Here is a 19,574-nt window from a genome sequence, read left to right as displayed (position 1 = left end):
CTAGAATTGCAGTGAATGTGCTGAGCAGGAAAAATAAGAATACACACCCAAACATAGCATAGTCAACATCAGAGGAAAATATTAAAAGCTATCAGAGAAACAGCAGGTGACCCACAAAGGAATGAAAATTAGATTAATGGCAGAAGCTTCTCAGTCAGAAGAGTCCGGAAGGTAATGAGCTAAGTATCTTCAGAGTGGTTCTGGAAAATAATTGGCAGCATAGAATTTGTTACTTTCATCTATCAATCAAGAGTGTAGGCAAAATCAAAACATGTTCTTATGTACAACGACAAGAGAGTTTACCACCCACAGACTTTCACTAAAATAATTAATATAGGATGTGGTTCAGAAAGAAAAAGTTGGACCCTAAAACGGGTAGGCATAGAAGAAAACAATGATGAGGCCAAAGTGGTGTGACAGTGTGTCTTGTCTGTGCACACATGTTACATTGCTGCCCTGCCCTCATATTCCTGGTTTTCTTTTTCTAATAAGCATATGGGAGGAGTGAACTTTTCTAACCCCTTGAAGCTAAGCATAACCATATGAATAATTTTGGCCACATATTACTTTCAGGATGAAACGATTTAAGGTCACTTTGATGGTCTCCATGCTCTGTCTTCCCTTGTAATACTGACCAAGGAAACTGTATTCTGAAACCCTCCTTCTCAAAGGGTTGTTTGGGGACCAGCAGCATCAGCATTTGCTGGACTCGTGTGAGAAGTGGAGAATCAGGTTCCGTCTCAGGCCTGAAGAATCAGAATCTTCACTTTAACAAGATCCCCGGATGACCCCTCCGTACACTAAAGTTTGAGAAGCACTATTGGACATCCTCTCTCAGCCTGGGTCACCCAGTTACCCTATAGATAGCAGCTGCTCTGGAGAGTCTAAGATTGCATGAGTAAAAAATAAACCTTTGTGCTGGTAAACCAGAGGTCTGTATTTTCAGAATCAGCTAACCTATCCTGACAGCTATAGTCAGTGTGGTAGGCAGAATGGTCTCCCAAAGATATCCATGCCCTAATCCCTGGAATTTGTGAATATGTACTATGTTACATAGTGAAAAGGAATTTGCCAATGTGATTAAGGTTATAGACCTTAAGACAGGAAAAGTAGACAGGATTATCCAGGTAGGCCTATTATAATCATGTGAAGCCTTAAAAGCAGAGAACTTTCTGTAACTGGAGGCAGAAAAGATGTGGCAAAAGAAATTAGAGAGACTCCAAGCACAAGAAGGACTTCATGTGCTACTTATTACTGCTCTGAGGTAGAGGGGTTGACAGCCAAGGACCAGAGAGAGGCCTCCGGAAGTATGTATGGCCTCTGGCTGACAGCCAGCAAGGAAAGAGGGGTATCTGTCCTACGATCCCATAAAACAGAATTTGGCCAGCAACCCAAATGAACTTGGAAGTGGATTCATTTCCAGACTCTAGAAAGGAACTTAGCCCTTCCAGCACCTTGATTTTGACCTTGTGAAAGAAGGTCTAAGCCAAGGACCCAGTTGAGCTGCCATGTACCTGGACTTCTGTTTTACTGAAATGTGAGATAATCAATTTGTGTTTTAAACACCTAAGTTTATGGTAATTTGTTAAGGCAGCAAATAGAAAATGAATACAGTCAGTAAACCAACTGTTGACCATTAGCTTCATTTTTATTTCATGTTTGTGTGTTAATAGCATCTCAGTGTTTAGCATGTATTAAAATTCTTCCTTCCTTTGGGAAAATGATAGAAATAAAATAAAGTTAGAGTTTTAGAAAATTTAAGTTGAAATGTATATTAAAAAGAAATAAAATACCCATTAAAAGAATAGAAATATAATTTCTAGTTTCAAAACTAGAAGAAGAAATACTAGAAAATAGAATCTTACCAATTAAATAGAAGTTAGAGAAAAAATCAGAAAGGACAATAAACAAATACAAAGCAAGCTAGTGCTTGTTCAGACTTCACAAGGTAATGCCAAAGTTTTCTACAGTGATTGCTTCAATTCACACTCCCACCAGAATAGTACACGTTTTTGTTCCATATCCCTGCGAGTGCTTGATATTATATGACTTTTTAATTTGTGTCTAATCTTGTGGGTGTACTTCTGGAATATACCCAACTTGGTCATGTATATTTTTTTGCATAGCATCTGGTTTCAGTTTGCTAATATTTTGTTTAAGACTTTTGCCTCTATGTTTATGAGTAATTTTCGTTCTTACACAATCCTTATCTGGTTTTGATAGAATGAATTGGGAATGTTCTCTCTTTTTCTAGCCTTTGAAAGAGTTTATTTTAGATACAGTTGTCTGTTCCTTGCGTGTTTAGTAAACTTTGCTTATAAAATCAGGAGTGAGGTTTTTTTTTTTTTGTAGGACGATTTTTTAATTAACTGATTGAATTTCTTTAAAGGCATACAAAACATAGCATAGTGGGCAAAAGAATGAAATTTGGAGCCAAACTATCTAGGTTTAATCTCAACTTTGACCTATTAGCTGTGTGAAAGTCATTTAACCTCACTGTGCCTGTGTTTACTGATCTGTAAAATGGGCCACATAGGGTTGTTGTGAGGATTAAAGGAAGGGATATACATAAACAATGTAGGACAGTGCCTGATACATAGTCAATTCTATGTACATATTTACTTTTATTGTTATTATTTTTGCTTCTTCTTGAATCATTCCCTTTCTCTCTTGAATAATTTTTTTTCTAAGACTAAGTTTTCAAAGTTTTTGGCTTAAAGTTGGCCATATTTTTTCTGTAACTACATATATATTTTAAATTTATTTATTTTTATTTTATTTATTTTTTGGCTGCGTCGGTCCCCGCTGCCATGTGTGGGCTTTCCCCAGTTTCAGCGAGTGGGGGCCACCCCTCATTGCGGTGCGGTGGCCCCTCTTGTTGCGGATCATGGGCTCTAGGTGCACAGGCTTCAGTAGTTGTGGTTCATGGGCTCTAGGGCACAGGCTCAGCAGTTGTGGTGCTCGGTCCTAGTCGCTCTGTGGCATGTGGGATCCTCCCAGGGCAGGGCCAGAACCCATGTCCCCCGAATTGGCAGGCAGACCCCCAACCACTGCACCACCAGGGAAGCCCTGTAACTATCTTTTAACTTTGACTGAATCCGTAGCTGTCTCCACTTTTGCATCACTTATAGTATATGTTTGGGATTTCTTTTTTCTTAATTTTATCATTGAATAAAGTTTGTCAGAAGTTTATTTTTTTAGTCTTTTCAAATAACCACCCTTGGGCTTTGTTGAGTCTATGGTTTTGTTTTTTCTGTTTCATTGGTCTTTGTATTATTTTCTTTCATCTACTTTCTTTGGACTTATTTTACTGTACTATTTCTAATTCCTTAGGTTTGATGCTTAGTGTATTAAGTTTCAGCCTGTCTTGTTTTCACATGTAAATGTTCCACTAAGTACTGCTTTGGTTGCTTCCCATGGTGTGATAAGGAGATTTTTCATTCAGTTCTAGGTATTTTTTTTAATAATTCTACAGAATTTCTATTTATTTATTGATTGATTGATTGATTTGCTGTGTTGGGTCTTTGTTTCTATGCGAGGGCTTTCTCTAGTTGTGGCCAGCGGGGGCCACTCTTCATCGCGGTGCGCGGACCTCTCACTGCTGCGGCCTCTCTCGTTGCGGAGCACAGGCTCCAGATGCGCAGGCTCAGTAGTTGTGGCTCACGGGCCCAGTTGCTCCGTGGCATGTGGTATCTTCCCAGACCAGGGCTCGAACCCATGTCCCCTGCACTGGCAGGCAGACTCTCAACCACTGCGCCACCAGGGAAGCCCCCAGTTCTAGGTATTTTTCAATTTCCATTATGGTCCCTTCAAGTCATAAATTATTTACAAGCCTGTTTATTAAATTGTAAATATATGGCAGTTGAAAAATTATCTTTCTTTATTAATCTCTAACAACTGCATTGTGAGTTTTTAAAAATGATCTTTGCGTTCTGTTTCTTTGAAGTTTGTTGAGACTTGTTTTATGACCTAATATTCATGTGTTTTTGGAGAGAATATGTATTCCTTGATCTGAAGGTGTAAGCTTCTATTTATGTCGAGCACTTTGAATGTGTTTTTCAAATCTCCTACATCTTCAATGAATTTATTTTTTTTAACCTGCTTGAGAGGAGGATTTTAAAACTATTATACTTGATTGGTTAATTTGCCAATTTCACCTTGTAGTCTGGAATAATTCAAACCTGTCTTATTAGATAGATATATATTTTAAAATAGTTTTATCTTCCTGGGGAATTTAACCTTTATTCATAATGTAGTGATCATCTCTATCAGTAGTAATGCTTTTGGTTTTAAATCTGTTTTATCTGATATTAATATAGCCAATCCACCTTTCATTTCATTAGGTTTGTCTCATACATCTTTTTCTCTTCTTTTACTTTCAACCTTTCTCTATCTTTAAGTTTATGAGGATCTAATGTAAACAAATTTTTAATTGCAATCTGATGATTTTTGCTTTATTTGCATTCATTGTGTTTACTGGTAATATGGATTTATTTCTACCATCTTATATTGTAATCTCTATTTGTCCTGTTTTTCCAGTGGTTTTTTAATCTTTCTCTGCCTTCTTTGAACTATTAAGACTCTTTTTTTCTTATTACTCTTTCCCTTTGCTGGTTTTAAAGTTATACATCAATTTCTATTCTTTTATGGATACTCTAAATTTTAATGTGCATACTTGAAGACCAAAGTTAAGTAGCATCTATACCTGCCTATCAAACAATTTAAATCTTTTAGAACATTTTAACTCTGGTTTCCCTCCTTCAGACTTATGAGCTTTTGTTGTCATGTGTTTTAGCTCTATTTTTATTAACCTCACAGATTTAATATTTTATACAATCAATGCTTTATATAGTCAGCTCATCTTTATTATCTTATCAGATTATTTTATATAGTCATTGTTTATTTAGGTATACTTGAAAATATTCCATGTTCTTTGATCCATATTTTTTCTTAAATCACAGATCTTCTTCAAGGCTCTATTTTTTTCTATCTGGAGTATATCCTTTCGGAGGTATTTTGGTGAGGGCTCAGTGAAAATAAGTTCTCTTAGTTGTTTTCTGTGTTTGTTTATGTAAAATATCTGTATTTATTTCTCTTAAAATTTATTTTTGCTGTGAAAATAATTCTAGGTTGACAGTTATCTTCTCTCAACATGAAGATAATTGTCCACTGACTTCTAATTTCCACTGTAGCTGTTGAGAAGTCAGCTGTCATTCTAATTCTTCTTCCTTTGTCTTTTCTCTCTTACTTCTTTTATGATTTTATCTTTATTATTGGCATTCTTCAGTTAGCTATAGTTTGTGTAGGAACAGATCACTTATTTATCCTGTTTTTCATTTGGCCTCTAACCCTGGGGATTTGTATTTTTAATTATTTCTGGAAAATTCTCAGGAAATGATTTGCTCTATATAATCCATATTTCTTATTCTGTTGTTCATATTTTCTGTATCTTTGTCTCTGTGTCCTGGATTTTGTATAATTTGTTCAACTCTTTCTTCCATTTAACAGTTTGTCTCCCCTGCTGTGACTAATATGCTTTTTATTCCACATATCGAATTTCTAATGTCATTTATATTTGTCATTTACTTAAGTTCTATTTGTTTCTTTTTAAAGTATATCTGATTACACTTTTCTTTGGTTCTACTTTCACCATTCTTTTTAAAATTTTTTCTTAAGTACATTGTATTTTCTTATTTTGTATCCTGTGTCTAATAATTTAACTATGGTAACTTTCTGTCGGTTTGATTTTCTTGTTTCTATTGTCTCATGTTACCTTGTTTCCTCATATATGTTGTGATATTTCTATGTGCTTTCATGATTGTTGGCATTTAAGAGAGAGTTTCTTGTAGCCTGAATTTACATATGTACTTTCTGGGAGAATTTACATTTGCTTTTGAGGACGATGATATTGGAATGAGGTGGTGATCAGTACTAACCAAGACCATTTTATTTTATTTTATTTTATTTATTGGGGTGTAGTTGCTTACAATGTTGTGTTAGTTTCTGCTGTACAGAGAACTGAATCAGCTATATGTATACATATAGCCCCTCTTTTCTGGATTTCCTTCCCATTTAGGTCACCACAGAGCACTCAGTAGAGTTCCCTGTGTTATACAGTAGGTTCTCATTAGTATCTATTTTATACATAGTAGTGTATATATGTCAACCCCAGTCTCCAAATTCATCCCACCACCCCCTTTTCCCCCCTTGGTGCCCATACATTTGTTCTCTATGTCTGTGTCTCTATTTCTGCTTTGGAAACAGGTTCATCTGTACCATTTTTCTAGATTCCACATATATGCGTTAATAGACACTATTTGTTTTTCTCTTTCTGACTTACTTCACTCTGTATGACAGTTTCTAGGTCCATCCACATCTCTGCAAATGGCACTGTTTTGTTCCTTTTTATGGCTGAGTAATATTCCATTGTATATATGTACCACATCCTCTTTATCCATTCCTCTGTTGATGGACATTTAGGTTGCTTCCATGTCCTGGCTATTGTAAATAGTGCTGCAGTGAACACTGGGGTGCATGTATCTTTTGGAATTATGGTTTTCTCAGGGTATATGCCCAGTAGTTAGATAGCTGGGTCATATGGTAGTTCTATTTTTAGTTTTTTAAGGAACCTCCATACTGTTCTCCACAGTGGCTGTATCAATTTACTTTCCCACCAACAGTGCAAGAGGGTTCCTTTTTCTCCACACCCTCTCCAGCGTTTATTGTGTGTAGATTTTTTTGATGATGGCCATTCTGACTGGTGTGAGGTGATACCTCATTGTAGTTTTGATTTGCATTTCTCTAATAATTAGTGATGTTGAGCATCTTTTCATGTGCCTCTTGGCCATCTGTATGTCTTCTTTGGAGAAATATCTATTTAGGTCTTCCACCCTTTTTTTTTTTTTTCGGTACACGGGCCTCTCACTGTTGTGGCCTCTCCCATTGTGGAGCACAGGCTCCGGACACGCAGGCTCAGTGGCCATGGCTAACGGGCCCAGCCACTCCACAACATGTGGGATCTTCCTGGACTGGGGCACGAACACATGTCCCCTGCATTGGCAGGCAGACTCTCAACCACTGTGCCAACAGGGAAGCCCTCCACCCATTTTTTGACTACGTTGTTGGTTTTTTTTTTTTTTTGATAGGGAGTGTTCTAATTTCATTCTTTTACATGTAGCTGTCCAGTTTTCCCAGCACCACTTATTGAAGAGACTGTCTTTTCTCCACTGTATATTCTTGCCTCCTTTGTCATAGACTAGGTGACCATAGGTGTGTGGGTTTATCTGTGGGCTTTCTCTCCTGTTCCATTGATCTATGTTTCTCTTTTTGTGCCAATACCATACTGTCTTGATTACTGTAGCTTTGTAGTATAGTCTGAAGTCCGGGAGCCTGATTCCTCCAGTTCCATTTTTCTTTCTCAAGATCATCAAGACCATTTTAAACTAAATTTTCCATTGTCCGTGTTGTGTGAATTGTATCCTAAACTCTCATGAGTCCCATTGTTAGGAATTCTAAAAGAGAATTCTATCCCCATCCTTAACCCATAGACAAGCTGAGATAGGCAAGTTTCATTATTATTTCCCTTCATGAAGCTGAGTTGGTTTGGTTTGTTGATATTGGCCTGTTTTATTTTTTTAAATAAACTTTACAGCATCTTTAAATTCACAGCAAAACTGATCAGAAAATACGGATCTCTCATGTGCCCCCTGCCCACCACATGCACAGCCTTCCACACTATCAACATTCCCCACCAGAGTGGTGTATTTATTTCAATCAGTGAACCTACATTGACACATCATTATCACCTAAAGTCCATAGTTTACATTAGAGTTCACTCTTGATGTTGTACATTCTATGTGTTTGGACAAATGTATGACATGTATCCACCATTGTAGTTTTATAAAGAATATGATAATTCCACTGCCCTAAAAATCCTCTGTGCTTTGCCTATTCATTGCTCCCTCCTCCATATCCAGAAACCACTAATATTTTTACTATCTACATTTTTTGGCCTTTTCCACAAGCTAAGTGTTTTGTTTCTTTTCCTAGTTTACTCTTCCTCTGAGGGTTTTGCTTAGGGTCTTGGCATTATGAGGGGATCTGATCCTGTTCCACAACTTGCAATGTATACACTTTATCCATTGTCTCCTGCTCTTATAGCCTACTAAAATGGAAAGTTGTAAACCACCAGAAACCAACAGATCCTTTTTGGACATCTGTCAATTTCCTCTGTGAATTTATGCTTTCTCAAATTTTTTATCTCTATGGAAACTTCCTTGCCAGTTCAGTTGTGCATATAACATTTTTTTAAATGTTATTTTTACTTGAATGTAGAATGTTTAGGTGTTCTGTAGTGGGAAGCTTTGTCAAAATATCTGGTTCTATATATTGTTGCATATGGAAGTCCCTTAATTCAATCCTTGACAGATATTTATTTAGCATTGATTTTGTGCCAGGCTGATACTAGGCCCTTGGCAAACCAAGAATATAATACAGTGTGTTAAGTCCAAGGATGAAGGTATGTATAGGATTCTATGGCATCTCAGAGGGAGCTGCCTCTCTCAGGCTGAGGATAAGAAGTTGTCGTAGAAGGAAACCAGGAAGTGATACTGAAGCTTGAAGGACTCAGCCAGGTGGATACAGGGAGGCCATGTTGGATAATGTAAGCCGGAGCAGCAAAGCAGTGAGGGAATGGCAGCTGTTCTGATATAAGGTGTGGGGTGGATGGAGAGAAGAGGGGAGATCTGAGGCTATGGAACAGGCAAAGCTAGGTCAGCTCCCTTCAGAAACCTGCTGCGGTATTTGTTGTATTGTCACACCATATAGAAGAGAGTAAGCAGACTGACCCCATTGCAAAACTGAGGACACTTGGGGGAGAAACAGTTTCAGTGGCCCTTTTCCTTCACTCCTTTTTCAGATTCAGCCTTAAAGGAGACCAACTAAGAAGGGAGGTGACGTCTGTCCAAAACTTATCCTCCAGTTTTGAATTGTCTGTCATTCTGCCTGTAATTCTGTCATTAGAATAAAAGCTTGATTTATGGTCACAGTACCTATCTTCCCCCTTTAAATTGTGAGCATCATGGAGGCAGGGAGAATATCTGACTTTTCACTGTAGCCTAGTGCTCGGCTAATGTCTCCGTGTTTTGTGAACACATGGAAATTAATAGCTATTGGGAGTGATGAATTAGAAAGCATTGTGATTCATCCAAACCTGACTGTAGATCATTTGAATCGGTTTGCTTTCGTCTTCCCTCTTCCCTAGTACAGCCCATGGAAGGAAATGGAAGTTTTAGGGGAAGAGGAGAGGAAAATCAACTTGGAAACCAAGGGCTCTTCAGGATGAGACTGGGGCTCAGGGGAAGTGCTTCAGGCTTCAGAGGACAACCTGAAAATACTGGGTTTTAGGGGTCAGGAAATACAGATCTCTAATTCTTTTTTGGTTTCTTAAAATATGTCCATAGTCCAAGATCAACAAACTAAAAAGCATGAGCACACATAAACAAAGTTGAGTGTTGTCATCCATCAAACTTATAACCCAATAAATTTGGCACAGGATATTATTTGATTAGACTCATATGTTAGGACATTCATTTAAGTCCCTTTAATTAAAATTATATTAAAACAACTAAATAAAGTAGTGCTAGAGGCAGCAAGGCAATGGTGAAGGCAAAGCGAGATGAAACAAGCACTGTCTCAGGCTCCTCTGAAGCCCCCAGGAGCTGTATAATGTTCCCCTCCATGGTGTTGGTAATATTAATAATACCTGACATTTATTGAGTGCTTACTATGTGCCAATACTGATTTAAACGTTTTACTGGTACTAACTCATTTCTGTCCCATTTGCCTACAGAGCCACCATATGACAGTGCCAGTCCCCTTTATGCCAGGGTGAATATTGAGATCCTTCAGAGGGATAGACTTTTTGGGGGGGTTTTTTAGGAACTGACACATTTCACTGTGTTCTAAAAAGAGTGCCCAGCTGTCCAATTTATAGCTGCCAATTTGGAAGCTGGTAAGAAAAGCATTAAAGGAGCAGTGATGGACCCATCCTCTCCTGCAGGGTGAAGAGGAGGTTTGGGATGTGGAAAGAGAAGGCAGAGGTATGATTTGTGACAGCATGTAGGTCCTGGGCCCCTAGGAATGGAGAAAATAAGGAAATTTAGAAAGGGAACTGGGGAAAGATAGCAAACAATTTCTAGGTCCCACTTGACCACAGTAAACGGAAGGATGGACTCTTTCTCTGGTTATATAAGGGAAGCTTTTACTCTACCCTACAGCAAACCTATGGGGGAGGGGGTCTCCCTTCTACCCAGGACCACTGCCTGACACCAATTGAGCTGAAACTCCCCACCCTGCTTCTTTTACTTTCTGCTTTGTTCTGATTCCATGGCTACCCAATTTTTCTAAGATAATCCCACTTTCAGTGATTTCCCTGGTGTTGCCATAAGTATCCTCAAATTTATCAAGCATGAATTCTAACATTTGCTGTGGAAAGTATTGTCACCATACCCATGATGAAACTTCCAGCCACTTGAGAATACTTCGTTTAAAAGGTCAGTTTATATAGTAAATCATGAACATGGGGGTCTGGAATAGGAATTCTGATCTAGAAATGGGAAAGAGACAAGGGAAGGAAGAGAAAGTCATTAAGCTCTTGGTCGTTTTATCCATGGTAATCTTACTGTTTCCCCTCACTCCACAGTCTATAAGGAAAGACTCAGCTAATCTTCACTGGTACCATGGACAGTCTGAGGACATCTGATTTCCTCTCTTTGGAAACCTGTCTCTTGCCAGGATGACTTGTATTTGTGGTCAGGGTTAGAATCTACCATCCAAAGAGGAATCTGGCTGAGAGGAGGCGCTATTCCATTCCACTGATTGGAGAATAGGTATCTTTCTCCTCCACCCATTGACCTGGAACCTTCTCCAAGTTGGGAAGCAGCTTCACTCCTAATATAAACTTCAGTGAACTGCCTGGATAATAATTCAAATAGCAGCCTGATGTCAGCTTTGTAGGGACTAACTCGGGAACCTTAAATTGCTTGCTTCAAAAAACTTACCTATCGAGTGCCCAGAAATATTTCAAGTACTCAAGGACAGAGGTATTTCAAGAGGTGTTCATGGTACTGTATTACATGCCTCCAAAAAAGAGCATTGATTAGATACAGTGCCAGGAAAACAGACAGCTGTCAGGATTCAGGGACAGCCGAAAAGAAGTTAAGCTTGCAGGCAACACTAGGCAGTTTGTTATAGACTGGGATGGAGAAGAGAAGAGAATACTATGGTCTTCTCTGAATTGTCTAACATGGTACAGGTTTCTCCCCTATCTGAAAGTAGAGCATGCCTATGAAACCTTTTCTAAGTTGAAATGGCATAAAACAGAGAAGCAATTACCTTAGGATGCATCTTGCTAACGGATGCACAGAATAAATGGAGTTAAAGCACGGATGCTCACAGACACAGTTCAAATGTAGGCTTGATGCTGAGATGCAGAGTGTAGTTCCTGGGGAAGGAGCTTGGTGGTGCCACTTTCCCTGCTTGGGGTGGGTGTCTAGGCCTGCTGCAAAATAAACACTGAACACTATTTTGCTTTTCACCTCTTTTTGTAAAAGTAAAATTCCTCTTCGGATTTCTTTTGGTTGGCAAAAGCAGGTATTAATGTAAGGTCTTTCGTAAAAGCAAAATGGCGTAAAGCGAACTTTGGAAAAACCGGGGATTACTGTATTTATCTTTGAATTGCTCTGGATGGTATCTATTTCCAGTTTTCTTTAAGCAGCTGGCATAAGCACCGGAAGACAACTTCAGCCTCCGTATTTGCTCCTTTGTCATATATCAAGCTTTATTACCTTTCCCACTTATAAATAGAAACATAATGAACTTGTTATGCAGCCGGCCCCAGCAGTAGTAACAGCTTAAGTATTTACATGCTAAAATATTTCCCTTATATGAGTCCTTCCTCTAACCTGACTGTCCAGCTCAAATATTTTGGTAAATACAGTCTGAAAACAGACAAAAAAACCTTGTAGACTTGAATGCTTTTAAAATGAAATTGTATGCCATGTTCCAAAAAGGATTACAAATTACCACTTCAAATATGTTAATTTGGGGAGGGGGAGAACATTTATTTTAGACAATAATAAAAAATAGTAAAAAGTCAGAAATGCTGATTTAAGAAAAGATACTGCTTAATTGGAGCTAATTCAGAGAAAGGGACTAAAAACAATAAAAGCCCTCAGGGAATGAATATTTTCAAAATGGAGAGAATTTAACAGTCTAATATGACAAACAACAACCAGTCCTACAAATCCCTCTAGGGAATTGGATTCCAAAAGTCTGCATTGTTCAAAGGAGAAAAAAGAAACACACTGAAATAAAAGCTACCCAAACGGGGGAGAAAAAAACCCAACTTTTAAAATGAAATGTGTTAAATGTTTTTACTTAGATGAGCTCTCAAATGCCTGGAGACATTAAAACCTAGCCAAGCAGAGCATTTGTTTTCAGATAACAAGCTCTAATCAAGTAAGTAGGATGGGGTTAATGATTTATTGTGTGATATATTTTGAGTCTCTTATGTCTGGACCTGGATAAACACATTTGGACTGGTTTAGAGCTCTTTAATATACCTGTAACCAGCATTCACTTAGTGGGCCCAGAGTAGGGCACACCCAAAGCTTGAATAAACTTAAGAGTTCCATATTATTTTACAGGGTCACAAATCTGTAAAGATGTTATTTTATAGGGCCCGACCCTGATCCATAGTAAGGCGTTAAAATGGTTAATGATTAATTTTCATAGGCACTTACTTTCCAGAAGTATTGATGGTTTGGAAGGAAAATAAAGAAAATCTGTAAATCTTTTATACCAGGAAAAAAAAGGAACAAGACAAAGGACTCTTAAATATGTCTTATATATTATATGTGAAAATATAGTGTCCCAAGAAAGTCTGTGGGTATTTTCAAATAGGAGGAAGAATGAGACAAGAGTGACCTTTACCTGCTGTGGCACCACCTTCTTCCAAAATCGACCCCATTTTCTGTTCTTTGCACTGATAGTGATGTGTTTGAGATTTAAATATTATGCTCTTGAAATATAATAGAATTGTCTCCATATAGACTGTCTAGACAGGGCAGGGACTATGTTTAATTTCATTTTTCATAGCAGCTAGCAGTCTTGCACAAATAAATGCTTTTGATGATGATGTTGATTTAGTATAAGCAGGTGGCCAAAATTTGGGGATAAAGCTTGATACCTTAACATTAGTGCTTTATAGTGCATGCATATAACAGTGAATGTTATATAAAATTTACAACTGTCTATTTATGGAATAATAAATTATTTCAGCACATTTTATGTTTCGTAATATTGCCCTATTAAATTTGTTTGCATGCTGGAGGAAACATTGATCTGCCTATTCAGAAAGTAGGCAAGAATCCCTACTCAATTTTCCTAGTGTCTGAAATGAAAAGTATTCTTGTAAATCTGTATTTCAAGAAAAGAAGAAAAAATAGTTATTTCATCAAGATTTTCTAAGATTCCTTGATTAGGAAACTATCAAGATTTAGATTCCCTGCAAGATTTTAAGAAAACAGAATAGGAGTTTCTACAATGAAAGACATGACTTCTGTTTCATGTATTTGATGTGTTAGTCATTCATTCTCAAAAAAATTTTTTTTGCATACTGGTATATAATAGCTTGCGAGCCAAATAGTCGAAGATCCCCATCCTCCTGGAGCTTATACTTTAGTGGAAGGACACAGACAAAAAATAAGCATAATAAATAAGTAAATTATGTGGTGTACTTGAAGGTCATTAAGTGTGAAGGAAAAAAGGAAAAGTTGAGAGGATAAAAAGGAATCAGTAGTGGGAATTGCAATTTTGCATAGAAAAGTCAAGGTAGGTCTCATTGGGAAGGTGATAATTGAGCAAGACTTGACAGAGGTTGAGGTTAATTAGCCACCTGGAATCTGGGCAAAGAAAATTCCAGGTAGAAGGGATAGATAACGCATGTGTCCTAAAGTAAGTGTATTCCTGGAGTGTTCAAGGCGTAGTGGGAATCCAGTGTGGCTGGAGCCAAGGGCATAAGGAAGACAGAAGGAGGTGATGGGGCCAAATCGACCTCTGTCTGTGATGAGGGTTTTGGCTTTTAATCTGAGTGAAGTGAGGAGCCATGGCAGAGTTGTAGCTGAAATGTGATACAATCTGCTTTCTGCTTTAATAAGGTCATTCTGGCTGCTCTGACAGAAGTCTCTTGGAAAGCAAAGGTAGAAGAGGGAAGATCAGTTAGGAGACTATTGTAATAATGCAGGCAAGACGTGATGGTGGCTTGGCCAAGTTTGTGGTCAGATTCTGTATACTTTTGTGTATAGAACCAGCATTTCCTGATGGATTGGATGTGGAAGTCAAGGATCATTCCAAGGCAGTGGTTCTCAAAGTGTGGTCACCAAACCAGCAATATCAGCATCACTGGGGAACCTGTTAAAAATGCAAATTCCTTTACCCCCCCCCCCAAATCTGCTGAATCAGAAACCCTGGAGCAGAGGTCCCCAACCTTTTTGACACCAGGGGCCAGTTTCGTGGAAGACAATTTTTCCATGGGGGTTGGGGGCAGAGGGATATGGTTCAGGCTGTAATGCGAGTGATGGGGAGTGGCAGATGAAGCTTTGCTCACTCGCCCACTACTCACCTCCTGCTGTGCAGCACGGTTTCCCCTGCTCTGGAGGATGGGGCCCTAATAATCTGGTATTTTGATCAAGCCCTCCGGGTGATTCTGATGCACACGCAAGTGTAAGAACCGCTGCTTTAAGATTTGGGGCCTGAAAAGAATGGAATTGGCATTGACTGGGATGGTAAAGGCTGCAGAGGAAACACATTTTGGGGGGGAAAGAGGGTATTGGCAATTCAAGTTTGGACATGATGAGTTTGTGATATCTTAGACATCCAGATGGTGAGGAAGCAGTTGTATATATGAGCCTGGAGTTCAGGAGAAGGGAGTCTGAGTTGGAAATAGAAATTGAAACATTAATTATGTTTCTGAGAACAAAATATCGTATTAGGTTGGATTTCATCAGTGGATAATTACTGTTTAGTAGTCTCAGCTTAACTTCAAATAAAAGAGGCAGAAAGCCAAGTAGTAGTAAAGCCAAAATATATAAAAGAGGCATCTACTTATGTGCTGAGATTTGAGAACTTTAGGGTGCATATTTTTCAGAGCTTCCATCTATTTATTGTGCAGGAATCTTTTATGGTAATCTTTCCCCATGTTACCATCAGACCATTGAGGGTTCCTAATATTCTGAGGGTAAAACTTAGCACTAATAAAATTTTCTGAAGTCATCAAGTAGCTGATAAATTTCCATATATGTTTGCATCATGGAGTAGCCATCTCAAATTTCTGGAGGATAGAATAGACACCTTATTAAGCAATTATAATTTTGTTTTCTTGCACAGCAGTTTTTATGGAGGGTGAGTGATTAGGACAGGATGGAGGGGAGACACAGAATTTGGAGGAACAGTTACGAGAGAGGGAAATGCAGTGAGAAGGATAGATTTCTTCAGTAACTACAGTCCAAGTGGTCACCTAAATATAATTTCCAGTATTTTCTTGATACTATCAGGTATTAATATTGACTTTATAAATAAAACCAAAGAATCAGAATATGGCATCTCTACCATGGCACCCATATAATAATTTCAATGAAACAGCAAAATTAGGAGAAAAGGCCAACCACCGAATATTTAAGGATAGATGTAGAGCAGAAGGGTATCCCTCAGGGAGGAAAATGTCATCTTTAAAAAGAGAAAAAGTTACATTTCTCCTGACCCTGAATCTATATTTTTTCAGAACCATTTTAAGAGCCTTTCTGATGCTACCACCCTTAGCTGCTGAGATTATAATCTTCTACATTTCACCCAGTGAGTAAACTCTGGGAAGCTTGACCCTCTTTTGTCCCACAATGTAATCTGATCCACCTGTCATCATCAGGGGACATCTGGGATCCATCTTATCTTTCCCACTGGCTAGTTAATTAACCAGAAAATGTTTTGAATTGGATTCATTTATGGCAGAACTCCACGGACTTTATGAATTATAATGGGAGTACATTAAAGGTCAGCTTTTATTTTTGTGCTTTTAAAGAAGAAAACTCTGACACGGTTAGGATTGAGTGGTTTAAAATTGGAGAGAAAAAGTATTATATTGTATTAAATGGCTAAAGGCAGTAATTCATGGGATCATCTGACTATGTTAAATAAAATATTTTTTTTTCAGAGTGAGGAAGCCCTAGCTCAGTAGCCTGACACAGAGTTGTCAATCGTCAGGCATTACAGTTAGTTGGAAATAGACAGAAGGCCAAGAAATGCATTCCTTTGCTCCCTCTTGCTCTGTTTCTACTGGACAGTGTTTCTGGCTGAAAGCTGGGGGTCTTTAGTCCAGAGTATCTTTCCCACACCATTTTTTTTTTGCCAGGTTCTTGGTGGGGGATGTGTTTAGTTCAAATAGCTATGAGAATTTTCAGCAATTTTATTTGTCTTCCTCATTAGTACCTATGAGATATTTCAAAGATGATGCCCAGGATAGGATGTTAGATATTTTTCAAAGCAGGTAGGTTATGAGTTTCTAAATGTAACTTTTAGGAGGATCAAGAACTATAGTGGTTTCATGCATCAAATTATAATTCAAAACTAAAAACTTTGTACATGATGAATCTCTATACATGTAAGAGTTATTGTAATTATTATTATGATACTTGTGGGACAAGAAACTATGATGACTTTGCTTGAGTTTCCACTCCTGCAGCTGGGTGATTCCAGATGCATCAGGAGTTCAGTGAGTGTCTTGAACTATGCTTGAGATGTTTTGGGTTCAACAAAAGAAGCGTTTGCCAAATCCTTCTTCCCTTAATTTTTAAACATGTGTATTTCAAGGGAAATTTGATTCATATGTTTCTGATTCATTTACACTTAAATCATGAAAATGTTATTTTGTAAGAGCGATTTGATGTCCAAGAAGCTTTCTGAACCTGTTTTATAAGTCCTCTTAAGTCCTTTTTCTTAAAACAGGAAGGTGCATTTTGCCAAGTACAAATAAACTCAAACATTAAGAAGGTTCAAGTTCAGTTTCCAACTCTGAACTCCAGGTTTTAAGTGCATTCTCAATTTAGCAAAATATATATTCCCACCCCTACAGAAGTAGGGGCAGGAGGAAAGACCATAGTGATAAAAGTGAGTAAAGGTGTTCGCAAGCATTATTATTCTCAGAGATATTTCTCCGGTTGTGAAAGTTTATAAAACCTATAGCAGGTGTTCTCAGAGCTAGTAGATATAGGTGAATGGCAAACAGGAACATCTGTCTGCCTGCTGATTCTCTCTGATGTGTTTAAATATGTCTACTTTTTTGTCACTGAAAAGAAAACCAAAAAGTCTTAATAGTTTAGCTTCACTTTTTAGTAATTTTACTTTTGACTGACTTTCAGTCTTATTTATTTTAGTAAAGGTGGGAAGACTCAACACATTTTGTTGAACAGCAGGGACTCATAAGAGATTCTGTAGGAGTTTTATGTCTGTAATAAGATGATGTAACATCAATTTTAAAATGTAATTGACACTCCTTTCTTGCAATTGGATAAATGCAGAAAAGTATCTCAGGTTCATACTCAAAGGTCTCTTAATTATATATTATCCTTCTTACTTAATGCAGAGGTGATTCAACCTGACCCTGAAATTACCTTATAGCTGATTCACTTTTATTTATAGAAAAAGAAGGTAAAAGTAATTATGAGGTAAGTTTGGGACCATTCTAAACAGTTTGCTCAGTATTCTGCTTTATTGAGTCCACTTCAGTATTTCTTCTGTACTACTGAGTAATCAGCTGACTCTTGGAATGACAGGTATTATGCAACTGAAAATACTTTATTTAAAAATTATTAATTAAACTATCAGTTCAACTGTGGAAGCCCCCATGCAGCGGCCACCAGGGAAACGTGTTAATCATATAAAGCTGGTTTTATTAAACTTGCTAAACAAGGGGAAGAAGCACCTTGGCAGTCTGTAGTTTCTCAGATGGGGGAATTTAGGGAAGAAGACTTGTAGAGTTTGGGGCTGTAGTTAATCACAGGGTTATTTCAGGACAGAAGCTAGTAAATGAGGTCTAGTTGGAGAATGGTAGGATTTGTAAACTGGACAAGTTGTGGTCTTGCCTTTGGAACATAAGCTCATGAATAATTAATGTGAAATTTGTTTGTGTTCTTATCTTGAATCACATAGTCTGCAAGGAGATGGGGTTAAACATCTGAGTTCAGATAGTTTGTGTTGCAGCATACAATTTGCCTGTTTTGTGATTTATAGCATGGATTTGCAGATTGTGAGTTTTGTTTTATTTCTTACAACAAACAACTAACTATCACAACAAAGTGTAACACACACTTATTGACTGGTTTAATGATCTTTAAATTTTTTTCAGACAGTATTCAAAATCACTTAAGCCTTGTTGGGCACCCATGTATACTTTATTTATTTAAAGAATAAATAAAATTTATTCTTTTCCTTTAGTACTACATTTTATTCACTCTGAGAACATATATGATACTAACAATAAAATGCCTTTCAGAATTTATATTGTTTTTTTGTTTTTTGTTTTTTGCGGTACGTGGGCCTCTCACTGTTGTGGTCCCTCCCATTGTGGAGCACAGGCTCCGGACACGCAGGCTCAGCGGCCATGGCTCACGGGCCCAGCCGCTCCACAGCATGTGGGATCTTTCCGGACCGGGGCACGAACCCGTGTCCCCTGCATCGGCAGGCGGACTCTCAACCGCTGCGCCACCAGGGAAGCCCGAGAATTTATATTGTATTTTGAGCTAGTTTAATTTCAACTGAAATAAGTAATTGTTTACACCCATTTTGCCTAGGAAGAATTAATGCTTTCTGAAATATTAAAGCCTTATATGCTACTTAATAGTAACACTGAAATTTGAGGAGTCAGCATTTCATTTTATAAAATAGCATAATGTTATTCTCACAATGTTTATTTAAATGTAAATAGATTTTCAGAGGAAGAAACCTTGTAAAAGAGAACTCTTAAAAGTGATAATGTAGTAATCAGGAACTGCTAAAAGGCCACATGAAAATTCATTATTTAAGATAAAAAAGTTTAATGAAAGGCTTCCCTGTCATTAATATCCATCGTTGTAGATGGATATTCTACAGTCTTCCATAATAAATCCTAATCTGAATGCATGTACAATAAAATAGACCTACTTATCAAACAGATTCTCCGAGGGATAGGTGATATTTGTCTTTTTAAAATTAAATCATAATTGTTTTCACTAAAGTTTATCATTTATTAGATAATAGCCATGGTTAGTTATGGTTTTACATTTTAAAATTCCATTTATAAAATATACATGTAAAACATTCTTGTTTTCTGCTGGTCTCAGCCAGTGTGATTTCAAATTCAAATTCAAAGACTTTCCTAATTCTCCAACAACACTTTCTCTTCAGTGGCTTCATTAAATAATCACAGTAATAGCTACCATGTACTATCTTCCTTGTGCCGGTATTTGGCCAACAAAAGCTCATGA

General features: G+C 37.6%; 1 protein-coding gene across 3 annotated transcripts in view; it reads left to right on the top strand.

Annotated features, from left to right (window-relative positions):
• Positions 1–19,574, top strand: part of ADAMTSL1 (ADAMTS like 1) — a 473,180-nt gene that overhangs the window by 84,235 nt on the left and 369,371 nt on the right. The gene's annotated exons all lie outside the window — the stretch shown is intronic.

The sequence above is a fragment of the Mesoplodon mirus genome, assembly GCF_964341445.2.
Source record: "Mesoplodon mirus genome assembly, chromosome: 1".
NCBI lineage: Eukaryota > Metazoa > Chordata > Mammalia > Artiodactyla > Ziphiidae > Mesoplodon > Mesoplodon mirus.
Note: the sequence above shows the minus strand (reverse complement) of the source record. Positions and strands in the feature narration are given on the sequence as shown.